Source organism: Lagopus leucura, unplaced genomic scaffold, assembly GCF_019238085.1.
Source record: "Lagopus leucura isolate 7727_CA_CO unplaced genomic scaffold, USGS_WTPT01 Super-Scaffold_100008, whole genome shotgun sequence".
Taxonomy (NCBI): Eukaryota; Metazoa; Chordata; class Aves; order Galliformes; family Phasianidae; genus Lagopus; species Lagopus leucura.
The window spans coordinates 35863836-35890235 of NW_024962265.1; positions in this window are offsets into that span (position 1 = coordinate 35863836).

Genomic DNA, 26400 nt, shown 5'->3' on the forward strand with positions numbered 1-26400 from the left:
CAATCTAATCATGATAATTGATTTGAGGATAGTCTCAGAAGACAATTCTCATGGTAAAATACTGTTTCATAGCTTCCCACAACACCTGTCACTTAAATTAATATTTGTTTTCAGTGAGAGATGAATATAGCTCCAAACAAAGTATCTCAAAAAGAATCTATGAGAGCTATAACAAAGAGCTGCACAGAAAAGGTAAAAGGAGTTATTTGGCCTTCAGGTTTTCTTCCATATGAGAGGAGTACAAAAATTTTGATAATTTGGTTTGAAAACATGAGAACATGGAAAAATATGTGAGAACAGAGATCATTAATAGTGTGAAAGGCAAGCATCTATTCACTACAGAACATCCAGTCAAGGAAAGATCAAGAAGATACTGTTTTTCACATGCTGTAATATATTTGCCAGAGTGTTGTATAAATCATTTAAAAAAAAGGATGCTCAGAAAAATCACTTTTAAAAAGTGAGTTTAGATGTTAAGGATACAGAAGTTGAAAGACAAAAAGGTTTTACGAAGCCTTAATACAGCTTAAGAGGTTAAGAAATGTCAAGTTCCACAAGTTTCACATGCTCCATCTGCAACTTTTCCACGTTATTAGGCTCAAATCTCATCACTACTGATTTCCAGAGATGACATTTCGAATGTAAGATCATACTTTAGATGAATTTGTCCTGCTGACTTTAGAGGTTGCAACAGGACATTTCAAAGTATAAATACAATTATTCTGAATTGCTGCAGCAAATTAATACCCTACACTGATGCCATTTTCAAATCCTTAATTTACAGTCTTCTGGGTAGAACTAACTCCATAACTTTACTGATAAAAAATGTATAACTACAAATAAATCGTAGTGCAAAATTAATCACTTTTCTTTGGGTTTGAGTAAAAGACTTCAATACTCTCATTAAATGAAATCAGGCTTACAACTGTGCTAAAGGACAGAGCCTGATCCTAATCCAGAGATCAATTAACAAGTTTTTGCTTCAGTCTTCACTGGCTACTTCTCTTCAAACACTCTTGAGTGAACGGGTCAAACGGTGTCCCATCTGCTGTAAGCAAAGATCAGGTTTGTGACCACCTGAGGAACCTGAAAATCCATAACTACCAGTGAGATGCATCTCAAAGTCCTCAGGTAAATGCCTGATGTAGTCATCAGGTCACTCTTGATAAAATTAGAAAAGTCACAATGGTCAGGTGAAGAACCTAGTGAGTGGAAAAAAAGGCAATACACTTTTAAGAAATGTAGAAAAGACACCCCAGGGAACTACTGACTTGTCATCCTCACTCCTGTGATGGAAAGCTTATGGAACAGATCCTCTTGGAAAGCCATATTAAGGCACATGGAACAAATGGAGGAGACGGAGTATAACCTGCCTGATTTCACCAAGGGGATGTCCTGCCTGACCAAGCTAGTGGCATTCTATGATGGCATAGCTGCATTAATGGACAAGGGAGAGCCACTGACACCTATCTGGATTTCAGTTATGGCCTTTGATACTGTCCACACCAACATACTTCTGGAAAGACATAGATTTGATGGGTGGATGGACTGCTCGATGGACAAGGAACTGGTGGTGAGATCGTACCCATGGAGCAGTGATCAATGGCTCATTGTCTGGGTGGAGATTAGTGATGAGTGGCATCCCTCAGCATTCAGTACTAGAACCAATCTCTAATATCTTTATTAAAGACATTGACAAAGGAATTGAGTGTACCCTCAGCAAGATTGCATATGACACCAAGCTGTATAAGGTGGTCGACATGCTCAAGGGACGAGATGTTATTCAGAAAGATCTAAAGAGGCTCAAGCAATGGGCCAAGGTGAAACTCATGAGGTTTGATGAATCCAAGTGCAAACTTTTGCCTCAAGCTCATGGTAAGCCCCACTGTCAATACAATATGAGGGATGAAAGAGGCAGAGTCCCACTGGAAAAACTTGGGAGTACAAGTGGATGGCAAGCTGAACAGCCAGCAATGTGTCCTCACAGCCCAAAAAGTCAACCACATCCTGGGCTACATCAAAAGAAGCATGATCAGCCATCTGGGAGAAGTGATCCTGCCCACCTGCTCTGCACTGGTGAGACCTCACCTGCAGGACTACATACAGATGTTGAGTCCATATTACGGAAGAAGCATGGACATGTTAGAAGCATGTCCAGAGGAGGGCCACAAAAATGAACCATGAAATGGAACGCCTCCACTGTGAGGACAGGCTGAGAGAGCTGGAGCTGTTCAGCACTGAGAAGACAAGGCTCCGGGAGACCTAAGACCACTCTTTCAGTGTCTAAAAGGGGGCTGTAAGAAGGAAGGGGACAGACTATTTAGTGGTCTGTTGAGACAGGAAAGGGGAAATACTTCCAAACTAAAAGAGATCTAGACTGCATATAAGAAAAGTTTTTTTTATAATAGGGGTAGTGAAGCATGGGGACAGAGATGAGGTGGATGCCCCATCCTTGGAGGCATTCAAAATCAGTCTATGACAGGGTTCTGAGCAACCTGCTCTAGCTGTAGATGTCCCTGTTCATTGCTGTTGCAAACCTCCACGCAATTCCAGCCCAGTCCACAATACCCTATCAGTACCCTTATCCGTCTGCACCCCTAGCCGGCACAGGGACACGAGAGACACACATAATAGGGTGTAGCTCAAGTGCCAATTTATTGTTGCACAACAACTACCTACATACCGTGATGCGCGACCACCCCGTGAACCCATGACCTGTTAAGCACCACCCAGAACCACCCCCTATAACTACCACCCACTTTAGCCCAAGTATCACCCACACCGAGTACTGCTCACAATTGCAAAAGAATTTAACCAGATAACGGTTAAAGTTTCCTTCCAATTCAACAATTCTGTAAGTTGAAGCTCTGATGCTGCATAAACTGATCTACAAAGTTAGACAGACTAGGAATCTAACCAAAATGTATGATGTCTCTTAGCCAAACTATATCCATAAATTTATTTTTTCATTTAAAAAAAGACATAAATAAATCAAAAACAAGTAAACAATGAACAAACAATAAACATGGAAGTGAAATTGGGGGAAAAAAACATGGTCTCTGATCTCAGTCCAGTACAAATTAAGGATAGATCATATGTTTGATACTAACCATCATTTAGGTCCTCCATCATGAAGGAAAACACAAAGGATCTGCACTAAAGCTCTGCAATAGTAGTTTCAGTTCTCTAAACCAGTGCATTCAAGAACAATTGTGATTTCATATAATGGAGATTCCTTTCATCATATATTTGTTGCATATTTGGAGTATTTGAAATGTACATCTCCCTGCTTCATTTCCTTTAAAGAGGTGAGCATATAAAGGTTGTTTATGTACCCCCAATAAAACAAACACAGTACAAAACGTAAGTCCTCCCACTCTCCAGTTCATTTACCGATCTATATATAAATCCCATTAGTTGGTTGCAAACACAGTATACAAGCAGATTATTTTGGTATTAATGAGGTGTTTAGATATTACTTGTGTTGCAAAATATGTGATTACTGAAATTACGTATTAAGCTAAAGAAATTGTCTGAGCTAAAAAGAGAAGGCTAGTTTAGCCAGCATGATGGATGCATGGAGTCTAATGAAAGAAATACCCTCCGTGCATTTGCACTAAGCACTATGCATCAGTCAGAACCAGGCTGCCTGATCATGAAAACAAACTTCATTGTGTTTCCTTTGTATTGCTGCTGACAAACATAGCCAACAGAAGAACTTTTCTGAATGAGATAGCAGTGAGGGGCAAAAAAAAAGGAGTAGAAGGCTCTTTCTGAAATAAATAAAAGGAACAGAGAGCAACAGGGGAACAGCAGCTACCCATCTGTACCCCTCATGCCCACTAAGCATAAGTAAGAATTTTAATCAAAAGAAATGATCACTTCTCAATAGTAGCATTGTGACAGAGAAACTTTTACTGGAAGCCCTCTTCAAAGAAATGTCTGAGTGATGCCTTGGAAAAGAGATGTCAGGGAGAGAACAGATCTATCACCTCAGGTTGAAATTGACAAGTATTTCATTATATTTTTCTTTCTGTTTTTTCTTTCTATTTTTTCTTTTTTTATTTTCTTTTTCTGACACTTTTTCTTCTTTCTATATTTGTTTGCAATTCTGCAGTCAACTATTTAACCTGTGTTTTGCTAGGATAAATGTCTTTTGATTTTCTCCTTCAAGATATTTAAATTATTGTCCGGGTCTCCAAATGTTCTGCCCAGTTCTGCCCAGTTCTGACGATAATGGATAATCTGATCCTAGGTTGGGCTGATGTGTTTCCAGGCTATATCTAGATGACTATTTCTCAGCAGAACTAGCTTCAATACTGATCCCTCTTCAACCTTCATTTGCTCAGTGTTGCATTTCTATTATGAAATATGGCTTAAATCCAGTCAAAAATCACAATGGAAAAAATACATCCTACATCCTGTTCTGCTCTTGCAACAGTATTGTATGTTATTGCACTTTGGGAGCTGCTCCATGCGGCATGTAGAGGGAAGTCATGGGAAGACTATGAGCTTCAGAAGACCAGCTCAGCAGCAAAACTCACTGAGTGATCATGGACTAGGGTACTCACATCCGTGCTGAGTTTTGCTATTCTCAAGTGACAAAGGTCCAGCTTTTCATGAAGCTGCCAGAATCAGATGGTTCTACAGGCAGAGAAACACAGAGAACCATAGGACTGCACAGAAGCAAACATGAAAGAAGACTGCTGGAGGACTGTTTGAAAGAACATCTGTATGAAGGTTCACAATTGTAGTTACTCCTGATTCGTGACACTCGTCAGTCTTGTCTGTGGTCGTCTGAAGCTGGTGGGGGTTCTGGAGCACAAATGAGGAGAGGCTGAGGGAAACAGGACTGTTTAGTGTGGAGAAGAGGAGGTTCAGGAGAGATCTTACTGCTCTCTAAAACTGCCTGAAAGGAGGTAGTGGTGAGATGGGGGTTAGTCTCTTCTCCCACGTAAGTAGCAAGAGGACTAGAAGGAATGGCCTGAAGATGCACCAGGGGAGGTTCAGGTTGGATATTTGCAGAAACCTTTTTCCTTCCCTGAATGAGATTTTCTCATTGTAAGGATAGAGTCATAGAATCATAGAATGGCCTGGGTTGAAAAGGACCATAGTGTCATCTAGTTTTAACCCCCTGCTATGTGCAGGGATGCCAACCACCAGATCAGGCTGCCCAGAGTCACATCCAGCCTGGCCTTGAATGCCTCCAGAAATGGGGCATCCGCAGCCTCCACGAGCAAAGAGTGATCAGTCATTGGAATGGGCTTCCCAGTAAGGTGGTTGAGTCACTATCATTGGAGGGATTCAAGAAATGTTTAGATGTTCAAAATTTAACATATATTAAATGTTATATTAAGGGAGATGATTTAGTGGAGAAATAATGGTGGTGAAACGGTTGGACTGGATGATCTTGGAGTTCTTTTCCAATCTTAGTGATTCTATGATTCCGTGATTGTAACAAATATTAATTAAATTAATCTCTCTTGAAGACGTCTACTTCTGGACTTCTCTGGTTTTTCACAGTACTACAATACTACAATAATGCAAATTTAGGCCAGATAGAAGTTACATGTCTTTATCTGTAAGGATATAATTAAAATTGCCAGAGGACAAAAAGCTTTTTTTGAAACACGTGGAATTGTGTGTGTGTGTATATATATATATATATATATATATTTTTTTTTTTTCCTTTCATAGAATATACATACACTGCCAATAACTTTCATTTACCCTTATGTCTATTGTCTATTTCAGATTCTCTTTTCATTGCAAGGTATTGTTCACACAAGGAGAAAAAGGCCAGTTATTACAGAATTAAACCACATACTATATTCCTAAATGCCTGCAAACAATGCACATAATTACTTTTTAATTTTTTTCAAGCGCCTCTCATCTGAGAGTACAGAATAGCCTGAAAGACATCCTTACATAAATATTGTATGGAAGAGTTTCTGACTATTAAGATAAAAAGCTACTCATTTCAGTATACCCCACTGAATTGAGAAGTTGACATTTTATAATAGAAAACAAATTCTGTTTATTTGTTTCACCTGGTGTCTGCACGAATCGAAGGCCCTAATGGTAATCTGGGATTCACAGGGTTGCATTAGAAGTGTTTGACAAAATCATCTATGATGATTTTGTACATCTGTACTCCTTCCAAGACACCACATATGGCACAGCCTACCTGCAGATTGTACTTCAGAGCGGGGTGAAACCTATATTGTCATATAGGAACATATGGAAATGAAGGCCACAAGCCTCAGAGTCTGCAATTTAGCATTACACACAGATGTTTTGTTGCTGCTGAGTGAGAGAGTGAGCCTGGGGCCAAGCCGAACAGGGCCATTCAACAGGGAAGAGCCACTGCCATGACAACACAGCAGCAGGGTGTGGGGCAGAGCTAGCACAGGTGCCTGAATTAGGCCAGGGCTTATTTCATACTGCATGACATTACGTGGAAGGCCATGAAGTGATGGGGAGTTGGCTGGGGCCTGGCCACTGCTGGCCAGCTGAGTGTCAGTTTTTGGGAGGTGAGACATGGTGTTGCCATGGCCATGGCAGGTTGTATTCTTAGCTGGGTGCTGGTCAAGGGGAAGCAAGTAACAATGTTACAATGTAACAATTGTAACAATGTAGATATATATGTACTGTTCTATCTGCATTTTTGTTTCATGTCCCTTTTCTTAGCAAATAGCTCTTATCTCAATGCACAAGTTCTATTTTGTTTCCACTTCTCTCCCCTGTCCCACTGAGGGGGAGGGGGCATGAGAAAGGCTGTATGGTGCTGAGCTACCAACCTGATTAAACCACTGCATAGCCCAAGAAGAAAAGGCTCACCTCAGAGGATGGCCTGCACAAGTACAACTGATCTTGCAGCCTTCAGACTCTCTCTAGTCCTGCCAAGGCCTAAGAGGCAGAACTGGCTGTACCATCAGTTTTTCCTGCACTCCTTTACCATGCCATACTCTGGCTTTCATCTGCCGGTCCCACCTAAGTCACCCTGTAATAGTGTCAAATGTTTAGCAGGAAAAAAAAAAAAAAAAAAAAAAAAAAAAAAAAGTTGTTTAATTTATTTATTCTTATTGTGTGATATATTGCCATGAGAAGAAAGCAGCTTCAGGACATGTAAATTCTAATCTCTAGCTGCCTATGATTCAAACCCAGAGGAAAATACATCTGCTCAAGGCCTTGCAGTTTGGGGAATTTTCTTTGAAAAATTTTCAAATGAATTTCCTTGGAGCATATTTGTTCTTTCTCTCTTAGCAACTCCTTCCCTCACAGACATAAAACTTAGAAGGAAAAAAAGGCAAATAGCCTTTTCTCCATACCATTTTCATTTATCTTCTGAGCAAGGCAGTAGTTGAATGCACTACAGAATTATACACTTTTTGAACAGCTTTTCTCATGTTCAGGTTTATTTATTTTGTTTCGCTCTGCCACAGGCCATTCTGTCATCCTTAATTTTAGAAAATAATTCTCTTATTCCTCTAGATCAAAGTGGAGACGTTTCTGCGCTGGCTCTTTTCATGCTTTGTCCTTGTGGTCTGGAACTGGCAGTATCTGCAGCAACTGTGCCTCCAGCTTTGAAGCCCATGGGGGCAGCCTCATCCTGAGGGGCACAGTGCCAGTCTACTCATCCTGAGGAAGTCCAAAGGCTCTGCACCATTGACAATCTTACTGAGTATTAAATGTTTGGACAAACTTTGTTAGCGACTACCGAAGAACCAGCTGCATGGGTACTTATGAAGAGCAGTCACCCATTAGCAGTTGCCCTGTGGGAAGGGCAGGCAAGTGCCCGGTTCCTATTTTGCAACGTTTTCAGGCACAGACCAGCAGGATTGGAATAATGCTGTTCAGTACCACTCCAAGCTGTCTGCACTTCTTGGTTCTAATCTACGTTGCAGGAAGGGAGGACAAATCTCCATGCTGATAGTAGCAGAATGGGGATTAGACCTCTCCTTCTACTAAAGCATTCTGGGAAATACAGTTTTTATAGTTCTCTATAAACAAGATTTACTGTAGATAGTAATTTCAATTGAAGATAAGTTTTAGTGCTGCTGTACATGTAAAGATTTTTTAGGAGTAGGATATATCTGACAAACACAGGAATGAGTGTGGGACGACTTCTTAGTATGCTATTGGTAGAACTCAGAGAACATATATTGACTCTTCTGCAGTTGCATAATATAAAAGTATCCATCAATCAAAATCAGAGGTAGTACTTAAGAAATGACATAGCCTAAGTCATGGCAAGTATACTCTATGCATTGGAAACTGATGTTACCTTCTGTTGATATGAGACTGACAAGTACCCATGTATACTACCAAGCATATCTATGGCTGAAAGCATGATTCTTTTCGTGACTCAGCTCTTGCACAGGGTTACCTACAGTTGAAGTTAACACTGAAAATCAGAATTTTGAAAAGTTAAATCCCTTCCCACTTTACTTTTGGATACTAGAGGTCACTAGGCATAGGAAAAAGTGAAATGATGGATGAGTTGATACTTGGGTACTCAACAAAGAAGTTACAAGAGTAAATTCTGGCTGAGCTCAGCAAAAAAAAAAACATCTCTGTGGTATGACCCTCCCCATGTCCTTCTGCTTGGGCAATCATTTATATCTAATAACAGTTTAGAAGCTGATTCTTCTTGCAACAAATCTATTGAATGGATCTCAAGTGCCTCTGACAGAGGAAAAATTTGTGAAAAGGCACACTGTACCACTAACTGGCATTGCATAGGACTCTGACATGAAATTTTACTGTATTTGGTAGAAGCAAGCAGGGTCATCATGATCCTTTCTTTTTTTTTTTCATTTTTATTTTTATTTTAGTGTACCATAGGGGTATACAAATGGGGATCATGTTTCTGTTCTTCCATCTCATTTCTAGGGTTTTAATTGCCAAGATGAAGAGAAATAGCTGATTACTTTAAATGTTTAAAAATTCCCTATTGTGGAAAACTGCATATATTGAAAATTTAAGTTCATCATTCCTGAATTAATTCTTTGACTGTTAGTTCTTTTTTTCCACATGAATGTTAGAAAGGTTTAGTATTTACATTGGTTCAACTTTGGGACAATAGGTGTATACTATTTACCTAAACAGGTACCAAAATTGTTGCTATAAGTAATTTTTTACTGCCACCTTGTGGTGCTGCTAACTTTTGCTGGCCAAAAAAAAAAAAAAAAAAAAAGAAAGGTCCAAAATCAAGGCCTCGTACACATTCTTGTTCAAGCAAAACCAATCAGTACATACAATTACACTGATTTTTTTTTTTCCTTCATGACATCCGTGGTGGCTTTTGTTTAATTTTTTTCTCAGCTTCTGGATTTCACAACTTCTTTCTTTACTGTCATTTTTAGATAAGAATACAACTCACAAACTGCAAACTGTGAACCATCGATCTTATACCCATGAAAACTAAATGCAATCAAGACAATCCTTTTTTAAAAAGGCAAAACAATGATTGGAAAAGGTCTAAACACTACGGTGTCTTTAAAAATAAAATTATATACTTGATACTATTTTCAGTTCCTCGTTTCCTCTACATACTAAAATTTGTCTTTTCACATGCTGTTCATATTTAGCACAGGTCTTTTTCTTATTTTGCCTCCTACTTGTGTAAAACTATATTTGAGAAGTTAAATGTTGATTTATTTCAGCAAATTAATCCACTACTGAATAGAAAAACATGCTTCAGCTTCTTTTATGATGGAAGCTGATGAAAATAAGAGTCTTCTTGATTTAGATGGGATACAAATACAGTGCACCTCCCTTGCTCCAAGAACAACCTAAGTTAGGGTAGGAGAAACTGGTGTCTCAGTTGTTACAGCAGGAAAAAACTGGCAGCAATTCAGTGCATAATAACTCCCTTCCCTCAAATGCAAACAGATTCCCAAAGTGTCTACTTCCCTTCAGGAATTTTTCTAGCCCACATGTGTGCAGAGGATGATTTTACTGCATCATTTAGACTGGCTCCCTGCTTGGGGACTGCATAACTATGATCATGCCCTTTAACTTTACACTCTTCATTTACTTCTGCATAATCTATCAGCTCCTTGGAATGAAGGCTGCCGCAGAGATAAAAACTCAGAGTCTCTGATGGGGAACTCATACATAACTGTTCAGGTCTCCTGGAAGATTTGTACGTGGCTATAACCATATCCTTCAGCCTGTTTTCTGCCTTTTTTCCCATGAGCTAGTGAGGGGTCACATCTCTCAGCAAAAAGCCTTCTAAATGAAGGGACAAAGCGGCTATCTCTGTTCATATGTTCATGAATAGAAACCTACATGAATCATCCAGATCATAGAGAATGGATGTTAAACCCTATGGAGGGCATACAGGATATGCTGGAATATTTTGCATGACCATAAGCAGAAGTGAAATGTACCACTGTCAGATGAAAAAGTGCTTTACTTTCACAAAACCCCCTGGAGTTAATTTGACATTCTCCTTAGTGAAAAAGTGATCTGTCAAGCCATGCCTTGTGATGTAATCTCTAGGAAAGGTTGAACATATCCCTGCAATTTTCTTGAGCAACACATGCTAGACATAAGAGGATACAAGTTTTGAACGTACTGTATAGGCTTTAAAACCAATAAACCTTGTCTTGTGGGTTCATTGGTGGCCACTCTATCAACCTTATTTACCCCCCAGTATATTCACTTATTCTCCATAACAAGAAATCACTCAGATCACTGAAGGTGTGGCTTACCATAAAGTTTTTACTCCTGCAATATCAGAGCAGATGTTAAAGTGTTTCAAGAGTGAGGTTGCTTTACTAAGGAATAGGAACAGTCCCAGTATTAGCTTGTCCTTGCCCAGAAAGCAACTCATACTTACAGGACAGGTGATATGATCATGTACACACTACAGTGAAACAGGAGACCATCCCGGTTAGGACAGTGTTTTTTATGTTCTATGGGATATTTCTGACATGGAATAAGAAGCAGTAAAGAATACTTTCTGACCACAGGATGCAGATGGTTAGACAATCTAAGAAGATGTAGGCCTGCCTACTCTGCAGTCTCATCTGTGATGGCAGTACAGTGAGGAGTCAGTAAAGATGAACAAATCTTTTATAAGAAATAGTGTGAGGTAAAGTGCACTTGTTTCATTTTGCTCAGCTGTCATCATCTTCTGGAATTCAGGCTTCAACAGGTAAATAGAGCTTTTCTTCCAGGCTTATGAAGAATTTTAACTTCATTCTACTATAAATGAAATGTATCAAATTAACACTTGAACTGGATGTAAAAAAATAACTATATAATAAAACATAAATTAAATATGTTAAATAATTAGCTAATTTATACTCTCTATATCCTATCTATACTATCTGTATTTTTGGATTTTAGCAATGTTTATACTGTCTTTCACAGTATCAATATAGACAAACTGTCCAGCATACAGTTAGACAAAAGCATACTAAAATGACTGAACAGTTGGTGGATGAGTGGGGCTCAGAGGGTTATAGTAAATGAGGTTACATTAGGCTGGTGACCAGTCATTAGTGGGGCTTTGCAAGACTTCATTTTGGGGCCAGTTCTCTTTAATGTTTTCATAAATGAGCTGGATGCAGGACTCAAATGCATACTAAGTAGCTTTGCAAATGACACTAAATTAGGAGAAGATGTTGACTTCCTCAAGGGTCAAAAGGCCTTGCAGAGAGAGCTTGAAACACTGGAAGGCTGGGCAATCACCAATCACATGAAATTCAACAGCAAATGCTAGATTCTGCACCTGGGCAACCCTGGATTAATGTGCAGAGTAGGGGTTGAGAGGCTGGAGAGCTGCTCTACTGAAAGGAACCTGGGGATTGTGATTGAGGGCAAGTTCAACCTGGGTCAGTAGTTTGCTTTGGCAGCTAAGACATCCAACCACGTCCTGGAGTGCATGCCCAGAACAGCCAGCTGGGCCAGGGAAAGAGATTGTTCTGCTCTGCTCTGTGCTGCTCATCCTGAACTCGAGCAGTGTGCTGTTTGGGTGGTACCAGAAGAACATAAAACTACTGAAGAACATCCAAAGAAGGGCTGTGAAGATGGTGAAGAGACTAGAGGGCAAGGTGTATGGGGAGCATCTGAGTTCCTTCAGTCTGTTCAGCTCAGAGCACTGATTGTGATAACAAGCCGCTGAAGTTTGGGAAGTGTTTGGACAATACACTTGGATGAGGGGGTTTAGTTTTTGGAACATCCTGTGTAGGGCCAGGAGCTCAACTTGATCCTTGTGAGTCCCTTCCAGATTGGGATATTTTTTTCAGCTCTCTTCTATTCCAGAAATAAATGACAAAGGGTGTACTGAGCATGCTGATTAATCCACAAGGAGAGAAAGCAGTTCTCAAAGTTGCAATGAGGAAGGAGAAATTTCAGGAACAGAAGTAAGCAAAAGATTTACTCCTTTTATGTGCTTAGAAAATTCTGACAGAATTACTCCCTGGGTATATGACAGACATAGATACTTCCAAGCATTTTATATTTCTGTTTCTCCTCTGCTGAGTTTTTTCACTCATCTATAGCTTCCCTCATCTTGTCCTTTCATGATAATTTTTGTTTACAAAACCATATTTTCTCACTTCAGCTACTGTAATACCTGAACTTTCTGTTAGTCATTTTATATTTAACTTTCTTTTCATCTGCTGAATTCCTCACATTACTGCTAAAATGCTTTTTCTGCCCTGCTCCTTCAGCCATAAAATCTTCCTGTTCATGCAACAATCACAAGTCCAATTGTCTATCTTTCTCTGGCTACATGAATCAAAATAAAAATACTTTGTCCTCTGCCTTTAAACGTCAGAAAAATTCTGGTTTTGTTTTTGTTGCTGTTGTTTCAGTTTTGTTTTTTTTTCCCCTCTGTCTTTTGTCTGTTTTTCCTTCCATACCTCTTTCTTGTTTTTGCTGTACATTCAACATTTCAACAATTTATTGGCTACTTGCATTTGATCCTCAAGAGTCTATACAAAAAAATGTCAGAGTAAAAGTACTGAAGTGTTAGAGATTATAGAATGGTCAGAAAGGACTTGTGTCATGATTCCTATATATTCTAGAAAGACATCTTCATAAACTTTGGAATACATGGTTTTAGATAGCATGAGGAAAGTGATGAAATAGGGACGGTCTAAGATAGAAACAATAGATACTAGCCCCACATAATATATCTGGAGGATGTAGAGAAGGAAAGGAGACCAGAGATGGGGCAACTGAAGTAAAAAATGAGAACAGTGTGTTTTACTCAAAAAAGTTTCCTTCTTTTCACTATCCCACTTATGAAAGCTTGCAGCTATGAGGCCGTCCTATGATAGGTAAATGGAAAAATACAATACCTTTTAGTGCTTGTTGTACATACAAAGAGTTTTAAAATGTTATAGAATTCAGGGGGTAGGTTGATTTTTGTTTCGTTATGTTTTGTATCTCCTTTCTGAAGAAGTGCAGTCACCTGGAATAATATACTGCGCAAAATCAGGAGGAGAGTATAAACTACAATATCGTATATCATGATATCATATATCATGAGCCACTCTGAAAAATACCTCAATTTATTCTTATTTTTTATGGAAAAGAAGCAAAATATATATTTACCAACAGCAAACTCTTTCTCACCCTATAAAAAAATTGATGAGCTCTAAGGTTTTTGAAACAATCTCATGTCAGAGAAGTGATCTATGCTAGCATCATTTAAAGTAACTTAAACCAATGATTATCACAGCTGATTATATCTCCAAAGACATAGTATCAATTGAAAGGGAAGGAACAGTGGAAGGTCTGGGAGAATTATGGTGATTGCAAATGTAGAGGAAGAATAAAGATGATAAGAGAAAAGCTCAGCAAAAACATTTTAATCAGATACCAAGGGGCAGAAAACAATACAGAAAGAACAGAGAAAAGAATTACATTTATAAGATAAAAGAAAGCATCTCTAGAAGTTCAAATATGTTTGTGCTGACAGAAAGCACTATTACAGCCTCAGTCTACTGCCTTACTTGCTGGCAAACACAGCACTAAAAATAACAACGAAGTGCTGGCAGTGTGAAAAATCTGACTGTGGCACTACACAAAGCCTTGAAATCATCTTCAGTAAAAGGAAAAGCATGACAGTGACCCACACATCTGTCTCTTTGGTTAATGGGAAAAGTGGTGGTGTGTGAAACAGCACAGAAGACCATCGCAGTGACTGTCAGAGTGTTTGTTAAAGAGAGATTTAGAAAAGTAGAAGGAGTGAGTTCACTGTAGTCCAAGCCAACTTTCACTCGTGTACAGACAAGTCAGTGGAATTTCAAAATGGCTACTTTCACTGCATTTCTAATGGTAAACTTTTCTGGTTTGACCATTAATCAACCCAGATTCTTTAGAACTACACACAAGACATCAGTTAGCAGGAAACTGGCTTTTCCTGGACCTCTGGGCACTCAAGAGCTGTTTCCTAGTGATTGGGACCAGACAGAGAGTGTCACAGTGGTAAGGTAGCTCTCCTTCTGTATACTGTCACTTATGGTTCCCAGCAGCTGTATTGGCTCAGGCTGTTACTGCACCTCAGAGCACTGAGCAGGACTGAGCCAATCACAGAATCACAGAATCACAGAATCACCCGGGTTGGAAGGGACCTCAAGGATCATGTAGTTCCAACCCCCCTGCCTAGCAGGGCCACCAAACATACACATTCAGATCAGGTTTCCCAGGACCCCGTCCAACATGGCCTTAAACACGTCCAAGGACGGGGCATCCACAACCTCTCTGGGCAGCCCATTCCAGGGCCTAACCACTCTCCTTGTAAAGAACTTCCCCCTAACATCCAACCTAAATCTTCCCTCCTTCAACTTGGATCCATTTCCCCTAGTCCTGCTATTGTCAGCCCTTTTGAAGAGTTTACTCCCCTCCTGGGTGTAGGTTCCCTTCAGGTATTGATAGGCTGCAATGAGGTCACCCCGCAGCCTTCTCTTCTCCAGGCTGAACAAGCCCAACTCCCTCAGCCTGTCCTCATAGGGGAGGTGCTCCAGCCCCCTGATCATCTTAGTCGCCCTCCTCTGGACCCTTTCCAAAATCTCAATGTCTTTCTTGTACTGAGGGCTCCACACCTGGACACAGTACTCCAGATGGGGCCTCACAAGAGCCGAGTAGAGAGGGACAATCACCTCCCTTTCCCTGCTGGCCACCCCTCTCCTGATGGAGCCAACACCACCCAGGCAGCAGAAAGGGCTCCCAGTGTCATGCTTCCTTCAGAGCTGATGCTCATGTAACACCTAACAGAGTCTAAATTTCTGTCTCTTCCTTGCCCAACTCTAAAACATTAGCATTCTTCAAGAAAAATGACTGAAATCAGTTTCTTTCATGTGGCTGTTTTTTGCTTCTTCAGCAGCTTTTTTTTTTCCTACCAAAAATCTCACATACATCTTGAAAACTGTCTCCCTGTACTTCATAATTTACTGAATCCAAGGCACATTATGCAGGTGATACAATAGTTTAATTTAACAATAATATCAGGTATGGTAGAATTGAATTTACATGACAGTCAAATGTTGTCAGACTTGGAAAAATTATGGGAAGTAGCAGCGTAAAGTCTATGCACAGGATTTTCTAATCTACACAGATTTGGCAGTTTGTTTGTTATCTCAGCAACATCTGACACTTAGGGAAGGAAAACAACAGCACTGATGTAGCCCACCTGAAAAAAAGAATACATTTGTGTTAATTACTGTGCAGTTATACCACAAGCTTCTCTAGAGAACTGACAACCTAAAGCAAGAAAAAGAAATGATGGATGGGAAAAAAATTACTCTTTCTTATGTCATCACTCTAAGACTTTATGTCCAGCTTTTTAAATCAAATATAGGAACTCTGGATGGCTTTTGCCCATATGAAATATTCAGAGAAAGTTCACAGATAAACAGCTCCTGTGGACGAGAATACAAATCCACATTCATTGTTCAAGTCTTCTAAATTTCTCTCAAATTGGCACCCAGAAATACATATTTCTACCATTACTATATTGTGTTTCTAGTCTGCCCCAGTCAAGAGACTTGGAAATGTACTTCAGGGGCAAATTTCATGAACTTATTACACAGATGGGGCACTTCTTTGACCTTATCCTGTCTAGCATAAAACTACATCGATATGCATTAAAAAATGCAAAGCAAACACTCTAGTAGAATACTTCTCACTCCTCAAAGGATGAGAAACAGATGTATAATTACTTTTTTAGCATCTCACTGACAGCTGTTTCAAAACTATAGTGATAAGAGCAGTAGATAAACCACTCTAATATAGAAAAATGTGAAGTAGTTTGTTCAAAGTCAGACAAGAGCTGCATAGTTTAACTGCAAAAAGAAAGAATGTAAATATTCTGTGCCAATTGGAACTTGCTATCTTCTTATAATCGAGACCCATAATGATATAATATATTCTTTTGACTAATGAAAGATTTCAGACTCTCAAATATATAATTAATTATATAATCCTTTTAAAAAGAGATGTGCTTGCTTCAAAGGATTTACATCCAAAGGTGATTCTGATATGACTCAGGTTACAAAGGTCAGTAAAAATGGAAGTGCATATATTTTAATCAGTAAAGGGATTGAAAAAATCTCAACAGAAGCAAGAAATCTGTCCTACATTTGAAAATTCAAATTATTTCAGCAAAACCGCTATGCAAAATATGTGAATGATGTTGATTGATACACATACTGCCATGGTGCAAAATAGTTAAAGTCTAATTTTCAGAAAAATCTGCTGCAAATGAAATGACAAATACTTTCCCGATATATTGACACAGGCCAATAATGAGCTGTGAATTTCACTTAGATTTTTAGTTTACACGTTGCTTATTTTCAGAAATGTTATAGAATTAATGTGAGTGCTCTTATCTTATGAAATGATCTTGATGAATAAAGTGTGTCTAAGAGTAAGCTGATCTGCCTTTTCAAATGCACCGTTAATCTGTATTAGAATACACAAAAATTTCTACCGGGAATAATTTGTATATTGATTTGTTTTTACATTAGAAAGGAGATAAAATTAATGTATTTATGTCACCAATCATGCTTTTTTCAATGGGATTTTTATCTTTGTGGCACGATTGTCTTATATGTTTTCTTCTGTACAAGTTTTGTGAGCTGTGCCACATAGGCCACACATTTCCTGTTTTCTGTCCTCAAATTTAGTATTTTAAGCTGACAAGAGATTAAGATTAGGATACTCATTTGTGCATGGAGCACTGAGCAGGAAATCAATTAAGCAACCTGATCTAGTGGGTGGCAATACTGCCCATAGCATGGAGATTCAAACTAGATGATCTTTAAAGTCCTTCCAGCTCAAACTATTGTACAAATCTGTGATTCTGTGATACTCTTCTGTGTTTTCCCATAGCTAAGCACCTAAAACAAGTACTTAGTTCTCTTACAGTACATAAGCTACGTTCAAGACCTATGGCATTTACATCCTTAAGTACAAAGACGAGTCATTCCAGACTTCCAATCTGGTCAAATGCAAGAGCGGCTCTTCTAGAGGATCAATTAGAGTTTCTGACTTTAAATTGGTCTTTAGGGAAACTTGGTGTTGACTGTATACAGAAACTAAAATGGTTGTGCTTCATGCTTAGTCTTACAAAGCTGGATCAGGTGATCTGTGCCTGTGAGCATAGAAAGGGGTTGAGTACCTCAAGTGGAAATGTGGGATGCATGATACTTGTATACTGAGAAGCACATACACAGAAGACTAATCTTCCAAAACCATGAATCTAGACCAAAATGACACTATTTTTTTCTCTTCAAAGAAGCAAAATTCACTCACCACAAAGAAGACAACTAATAAGTTATCTAATCTGGTGAAATAGCATTTGCTGTTTGAGCTATTTTGTATCTCTTTCAGATATGCCCTTCAATACGACTTGAGCAGCTGTACATTTTCAAGTTTTCCATTTCTGCACCATTTCTAAATAACTTCAATAAATCTGAATTTAAGCATCCTCTTGAATCTACTGTTAAGGAGAACATGAAACTTCTCAGTAGAAAATATAATTTCATATCATTTTTCAAATATTATTAAAAAAAATTGCACATTTTAATAATTGTTACATGTTTTCATAATCGTTCAGACTATACTAAATGTGTGTACACTCTACTCATTCTGCTGAAAGCGATAACTAAGAGATTAGTGTATTAGTATTTCACAAGCAAATTATGAAACTTGTGAAACTTGAGATTTCTCCTTGAATCAAGAGTCAAATGCCTTTAAAGATGAAGAACGCTAGCAGAAGTCTTAAAATATTATATAGGGTCTTGACACATTATAACATTGGTATGCTTCCTCACTTTTCTGTAACACTAGACAGTAGTGATTCTTTGTGGCTTACATTTCCTTAGCTCCTTCTCTCAATTTCATACAGATTCTGTTCACACAAGTAGTCTACCTTTCTCCTACCTTCTTGGAAACTTTTGGGAGAAATGAATGTTTCTTTCAAAGTATGCTGAGAGTCTTACCAGTTAATTCTCAGTACTGCACCTGACAGTGGTGTACAGCTAGTACAGTGAAAATTCTGAGTTAAATCCTCATTTCCAGTAGAGATTCAGGATAGAAAGTAGTTTGGGAATCTCTCTGCTGTATAGAGCTGGAAATGAAACAAGAAGCAATTTGGAGTTAATTAACTCAAAGTAAATATCCTATAATACAATAGAAGTTAATTTTGTTCTTTTAGGATAAGTTCATGAGTTTTTATACTGGTGAAATGTCTTCTGTTATTTGTGACATATGCTGTGATCGACTGTGAAAACTGCTTCTCTATGCAGTCTTTCTTCTGCTGCTGCTTTGGCAACATGACACTGTATTCTCAAACACACTAGTATTCCTCTAGGTTGACACCTGAATTTTCTTATTTAAGAAGTTTTTTTTTTTTTTTCTACAAAGCTAATTTGAATGTTTTATATGAATATGCTCTAAATGAACATATTTACATGCATTGACACAGCTGGAGAGTCTCACAAAAAAGACTGTATCTGATATGTTTTCTCCATCATGTGAATAGTCCCCTGGGATCTTATTCAATATGAATAGGTCCATCATTTTAGGATAGCACAGAACATTTTCCCAGGTGGCTTATAGGAATCTGCTTATCATTCCTCTTTTTCTTCCTGCATAACAGTAGTCTTTCTGGAGATCATTAATAAGTCCCATGCAAACACCTCTCTTTCAAAAGATCACAAGCTGACTGATTTAATCTGCACTGACATTTCAAAGAATCAGCATAAATGTACTGACCAAAGAATTTGAAATATTTAATACTCAAATATGTATTATCTGGTGTGCCTTTGCACCCAGGATCAGCTCAGGAAGAACTATAGGAGAAAAACAAAGGAACTTGAGAATGGAAATTAATGATTTGCAACTAAGAAGAAGTTCTACGTCTCTGAGTGAAAATGGTCTCACAATAACAAAACTTAGCACTTGCTGAGTGCAGCCTTCAGTATCTCCAAAATGTTTCCTCACCAGTTGAGACTAAAGAGGAGAAGGAAGCGCAAAGAAAACACTGCAGAACTTTATTGTCCTTGAGAGGTATACTGAGAAAGGGAGGATGATCATGAATCTAAGATGATTAAATACTAATGGCACAAACTTCACAAGTGATGAAACAGCCAAATAAATTACCAGCACTTGAAACCAGACACATTTAGATTAAAAGTACTTCTGTGTGACAGTTTGATAAATGTCTCGGATTTAGCAAAGCTATGCTGTCCCACTTTAGGGACCTTTGGCTTTGGTCACCTGCTTATTAATTGGACTGGTTTGTAGCTATGCATTGTGAGATGTCATCCTCATGTTCTGGATAATCTTTGCAAAAAACAGGATTTTATTTATGACTGTACAGCATAGGTCTTTTCAGAAAGTAAGAACTGCAAGTTGCTGTTTCAACATGTAAGTATCAATAATATTCAACCTAACTGAAGATAGATCTATGTTGATAAAATCCAAGCTGAATCCAGACTAGTTTAGTTTGTCCAGACTTTAGGTCAAGTATTTAGAATTGCTGTCACCATGAATCAAAGTTGATTGTTTTATTATGACAGAGCTGATATTCTTATATATTCTGAGCAGTAAGTTATCCCATATACAACGACACTGACTTTTGTATGATTATTTACTGTGCAAGGCACAATATATTTTAGCTATCTTAATGTGGTGTGCAGAAAAAAAGAATCATTTGGACTAAATTACTGTAGTCCTTTCAAAAGTGAATTGTGTCAGATCAAGATATGCTGAGCCACGAGGCAGTGCTCCAAAGACAGCTGTACAAGCCAGAAATACAGCCTGCTGGACAATTCACCCCAAACTGCACATTCATATGCATGACAGACCAGATTCATCTATACCAAATAACACTGAGAATTTGCCACTGACATCATTAAAAATTTATTTAACATTTATTGAATAATTTTGCCCATGTTTTCTCCTTTGCCCTCTTCGCAAAGCAGTCTTTAATTTGACGAGCTTCAGAATTTACTCAGAAATTTCAAATTTAGAGTGAAATTTTACTGTGAAGTTTTACAAAAGTGGTATATTAAGCAAGATTGTAGAAATGTATCTCATGCTTCTAATCTTCAAATTTTTCTTGTTAATTGATGATTTCAAATGTGAAATCAATAACCTTGAATTTGTCTCTAAACTACTGTACTGCATGACAGTGCCTGTGTAGCCTGACAGACCATTCCTATCTTCATCATTTAATGGATATAGCAGTGGATAGACGACTAGTATGTCATTTCCATGGGAAAAGCGAACAAATCAATAGTAGCAAAATGATAGATATGTGGTGTTGTCAGAAAAACAAAACCTACTGTTCATGGTCTCAGATGAGGAGAAGGCATAACTAATCAGAGACTCTGTCTATCTTAGCTGAAGACAACCTAAAGACCCAGTCTTGTGAACGAATGGAACAGAATAGACTTTTTGAGAGAAATGTCTAGTGTTTGACATCTCAGTATCTACAGACCTCTGGGGCCACAGTGCTATTGAACAATACACCTTTTATGCAATAATTACTGATATCTAGTCAGCACCAGCTGCAGAACTCAATCAAATGATTCTTAAACTAAATACCTTTAACTGTATAAGATATGAATGTTGATTTTTAATTTGAAAAATTTTAGATCTCACCAGTTTTTGTTCTTTTTCTCAGAGCTAAATTTTTGTCTATTCTGAATATACAGAACTTTACTATGTAAGCTTTTGATTGCATTGTCTCTCCTTACCATCAGCAGTTATAAAACTTCCAAACACATATTTTTTTATCTGACCTAAACAAGAAGCACCTTGTAAGAACAAAATGTTTTACAACACTCAAAAATCTCTCAATTCTTTTTCTCTCATCAATTTTTCAGCAGCTTTTTAATGAATGAAAACAAAGTCTTTAGCAGAGTAATCTGATAATGGTATTCCTAGTGTTATATTCAAGAACTGTGATGTTGGTCTATTTTTCTTGATACTCCTTAAGAGTTATTTTAGCCTTTTAAGTTGTACTTCAGAGTCAGCTATTTCAGTGCCTAAAGCCTGCTAAGAATCGTAGCTTTCTAGGATGCATTTCCTCTGCTGTTTATCATAAGCACTGTGTTTTGTTCTTAGCTGAATGACATTTGGAAGAATTAAAAACTGCACTGGGATAATCCAAGTGGCAGTTTAAAGGCGATATTTTGTTTACAGTTGACAGCAAGATGCTTGCTGGAGCTAGTGAGCCTGAGCAGATTGCAGTGGGATAGCCTGGCTATTTTCAAGCTGCAACATGCAGCCTGGAGTCTGAACAGTCCATTCGAGCCTGGGGGATCTGCGGTATGGTTAGCAGGCAGCTGCAAATTAGCCAGCCCACAGCTGTGCAAAAGATAATGGGATCAAACACTGCTAACTGCTAAACAAACTGGCAAGGAAGTGAGAAGATCCTGGGAATCACTGAAAAAAGCAAGGAAGTAATATAACACATCCCCCCAAGTTGCCTCCTGGCTGTATGGTATGAAAAGTTTGATATGAAAGACTATGTCAGTGCCTCCTCTTCTTCCACCAGCAGACTAAGTTTTTTGAGCTCGGTCAGCAAATTTTTAGTTGAAACAACAGCAAAAATGTAGAAAATATCAAGTGACTGTGTTGCAGGCCACTAGCAAAATTAACAAGGGACATGCAATCACAACGTAAACATCCACAAATCTTCTAAATGCCACCCATCTACTCAGGGGATGTTATGTAACTGTACGTTCTGTACATTTCATTAGATGTGGCAGATTGCAGCCTGGTACCTTGACTCATCTTATTTATGATGCAAACTTACATTTAAGGATTATTTAAAAAAAAAAAAAAAAAAAAAAAAGGTATATCTTAAGAGTAAAATTATTCCTCAGATTCTTGATGACTAGAGGAGTAATGGACCTACTAAAAAGACTTCTGACTTTCTGGGGTATGCTTATAGGAAGTTTACCTACTGACAAGTAGAAAAGAGAGCAAAAGATGCACTTGAAACCCTCTGAACCTGAATGTCCCAGGACAAGATCAAATATTGATGCTGAAAGAAAAGATTTTCTTTTAACACACATCCATCTAAAGTGTGCGTTCATGGCAGTACTGGAACTGCAAAAAATGCAGCAAATTCACTAGAAACTAAATTTTCTTCAATGCCAAAGATGCATGAATGTATTTCATTTACTACTAATAGTGACTAAGATAATGAAACTCTATTATGATCAAAGGGCTGGAGCATCTCTCCTATGAAGAAAAGTTGAGGGATCTGAGTTTGTTTAGCTTAGAAAAGAGAAGGTGCTGGGGAGACCTCATTGTGACCTCCAATACTTGAAGGAAGCATATAAACAGGAGGGGGTACACTGTTCATGAGGGTGGATGGTGATAGGACAAGGGGGAATGGTCTTAAACTGAGACAGGGGAGATTCAGGTTAGATATTAGGAGGAAGTTTTTCACACAGAGTGTGGTGACACACTGGAACAGTTGCCCAAGGAGGCTGTGGATGCCCCATCCTGGAGGCATTCAAGGCCAGGCTGGATGTGGCTCTGGGCAGCCTGGTCTGCTGGTTGATGACTCTGCACACAGCAGGGGGGTAGAAACTGCATGATCTTTGAGGTCCTTTTCAACCCAGGCCATTCTATGATTCTATAACTCTATCATTACAATGAGAAAATCTCAATCAGGGAAGGAAAAAGGTGAGCAAGAATGTATACCATATAAACCTCCAGGCTGCAACGTTTGAAGCCAATGTAAATAGTTATGCACTGTACTTTACCTGCTATCTCTTTCTTCTGATGGCAGACTAATTTACTGAATATGTAATGGATGACTAAAAAAAGATGAAAAACTGTTACTATCACTTGTAGTGCAACACCACAGTGCAGGACATTTCTTCCATTCAGACTCTTAAGAAGATTAACAGTAGTATAGTAGCTTTTTTCTAGAAAGTGGAGCCTTAGAAGTGTTTTTGATGTGCATTGCACATCACCTTTCAATATTTCAATAATGCAAGCAATGTGTGTAATCTAATCTAAGTTAACTAATTAAGTAATCTACTGTATTATAACTACCCCTTAAGCAGAAAATATGTGTGATCTGATGTTTCTGGCACTTTAATGCTTAGGCATGTTATGCTATATTTGGTTGAAAATTGCAGTTTTCGCACAATTACCAACTTTACTAAACAGATATATATTTTTATTGTCAGGGAAGACATGTATCAGAATCAGATGTAATAAAAGGCAAATATCAAATAGATGACCTCTCCAGACCATCCATCTGATCAATAGAGCTGTATTTACATTAACAATTCATGTAGATAAGCTGGAGTTGTTCCATATAAATAAATTTTAGCTAGATTTTAATATGTTCTTCACAGTTTTTAACACTGTTGTCATGGTTTTGTGATTTTTGGTTTTCGGTATTCCACATCAGAAGATCATGTAGTGCACTGGGAGTTTAATTGTTAACGCTCAAGTTCTGGGTACCTGTCTGGAAGAGAAGAAGAATTACATTCCCCAGGGGGCTTTGCGGTCAGAGAGGAGATATGACTCCTGGCAAGGTCACCTGATGTGCTCTTCTTTGTCAGCTCTTCTTCGTCAGCTTTTCTTCGTGTCCCTGCTGCTCAACCGGACTGCGCATCTCACCTCAGCGTTGTGGTGAGCTTATCCACCTTTTGGACATTCTCTCTCTCATTATATTTGATTTATTAGCTTCACTTCTGATTATATTGTATTATAGTGTGTTATCTTGCATTCCGATACTATGTTTAGTAAATTAGTTTTTCGCCACTGTTTGTAATTATTTTGGGGTCCCCTGTTTCCCTTTTCCAGAGGTGTGGATCTGTGGATTCCTCCACCCTGCTAGTCACGGAACCAGGCCAAACCACCCCATAAACCATTGACAACTGTTTCTCTGAAATAATAGCTTAGAATTTTTTGACAAACACTCTGTGTAAACAGTTTTCAAGCGATCTATTTCTTTTACATGTTTACTATCCTTAATTTGCACTGAAAGACAATTATTTTACTTGTATTTGTTCTATTCTCTGACTGAAATGTTGAGATTTTAGACAGAAAATTAGATGCATTTAATGAATCTATGTTGTTTACAGTCATCAATCCAGTCATTATGTCATTTTTATAAACCCAAAACATATCCAGACTTATACAATGTTTAAAATGTTTCAGCCCAATTATGATTATTAGAATTCTGGAAAAGGATAAATATGATTTTAAAGGACTTATTCTCTCTTCTTTCACATACTGCATGTTACCTATGGTTATCTCTGTGATATTAGAAAAGAGTTTAAATGGATCTGGTGATTATTCTGGTAGTCTTGATATTGTTCTCCTTGCCCTATTTTCATAGGGAATTGTCTATTCATTTAATCTTTAAATAAAGCTTCAGTGACTCTGAAAGACTAATTAATTCATTGGTATCTGCTGACTTGATGGTGTCAAATATGCAGCTGAATTAGAAGATGAAGAAACTTGCAGATGTTTCAATGAATATTTAAAAGTTATCAGAATCTATATGAGTTATTTGACCCATGAATCAGAGGAAATCAATGAATCATTTTTATTCATGCCAATACACTTCTTCATATCTAGTTCAGGAGACATAGCTGAAAGAGCTACAGCTCTTCTTCTGTATAGCTCAGTATTTTTATAAAGAAATAATAAATGTAGTGAATATTTGTTTGCAGAAACCAAATGTCTGTAGTTGATAGTTTTAGCAATAGTATTTCCCTTCAGTTCCCTAAACATAGCTAGATTTTCACCAGTCTATGCAATAATGTTTAATCTGAGTTCAGTTAGGAATGGCAAACAGTTTGAGTAAGGAATAAAAAGTCTATTCACCTTCATTATAGCTTTTATAACCACTCAGTTGGGTGACCTGAAGAAAGCTTGATTGCAGATGATGTGGGGTAAAGTGGGAGAGAAAGAGTTAAAGTGTCTTAGTAGTCACGGTTACATGATAGAATCTGAACAGTCCTTCAACTGAATCCAACTTGAAATGTTATTGAATTTCAACAAGAAAACAAAAACCATTCTCAACTAATCAGAATTTATACCTCCATGCAATAGGTCCTACAGAATCACTGAAGGAGTTTTATTGCTTCTTTTCCCAGACTTACAAATTACTCTTGTTACATCAAGTTCATGGTCTACTCCTGTAAAAAAATTGCAGTTAACAGCTGTGAACACTTCAGGCAAACAGAAAGCCATTTGACTGGAAAGAAATTGTACAAACACGTGTGATATGTCTCAGATTTCTCTTCTACTAGTTTTTTGTTATTGGCAGTGTTTGAATGAGAACAGATTTGCTTGTTTGTTTGTTCTGGGAACATCACATAATTGTTGTTGAAAGTCTGCAGTTCTTCACAGGCCTCCCTCATGGAGCTGGAGAGAGGCTGGGAGCAGGCTGCAATTGCAACCCAGGCTGGATGTGAAGCTTCTCTGTTGGCCTCCTCTCCAGTTATCATCTCGCCAATTATCAGAGGAAAATGAAAAATGGATAGTCATCCTCAAATCTAGAAAACCAGAGTATAAATTCATTTTGAAATAATAAAATGCTAACCAGATAATTTTAACCAGTGCCTGCCAGAGAGGCAGACCCTCTCTATTCTATTTCTGATCATGTGAATTTAGTCTAACCTAATGTTTCATAGGTATTACTCAAACAAACTCAATATGCAAAATATGGCTGACATAAAGCATAAAGTACAGCAGGCTATATTTTGTTGCTGCCATACTCGGATGAAAATATATTTACCTTTATCCATCTTTCGAAGTATTTCCCTGAGCAGCATTCAAACATCCCAGCTGGGAAGCAGGGACCTGCATGGTATGAACAAAAATTATCAACTCAATTAGAAAAATTTCATTTGGGAAATCATACTGTTTAGGATTACA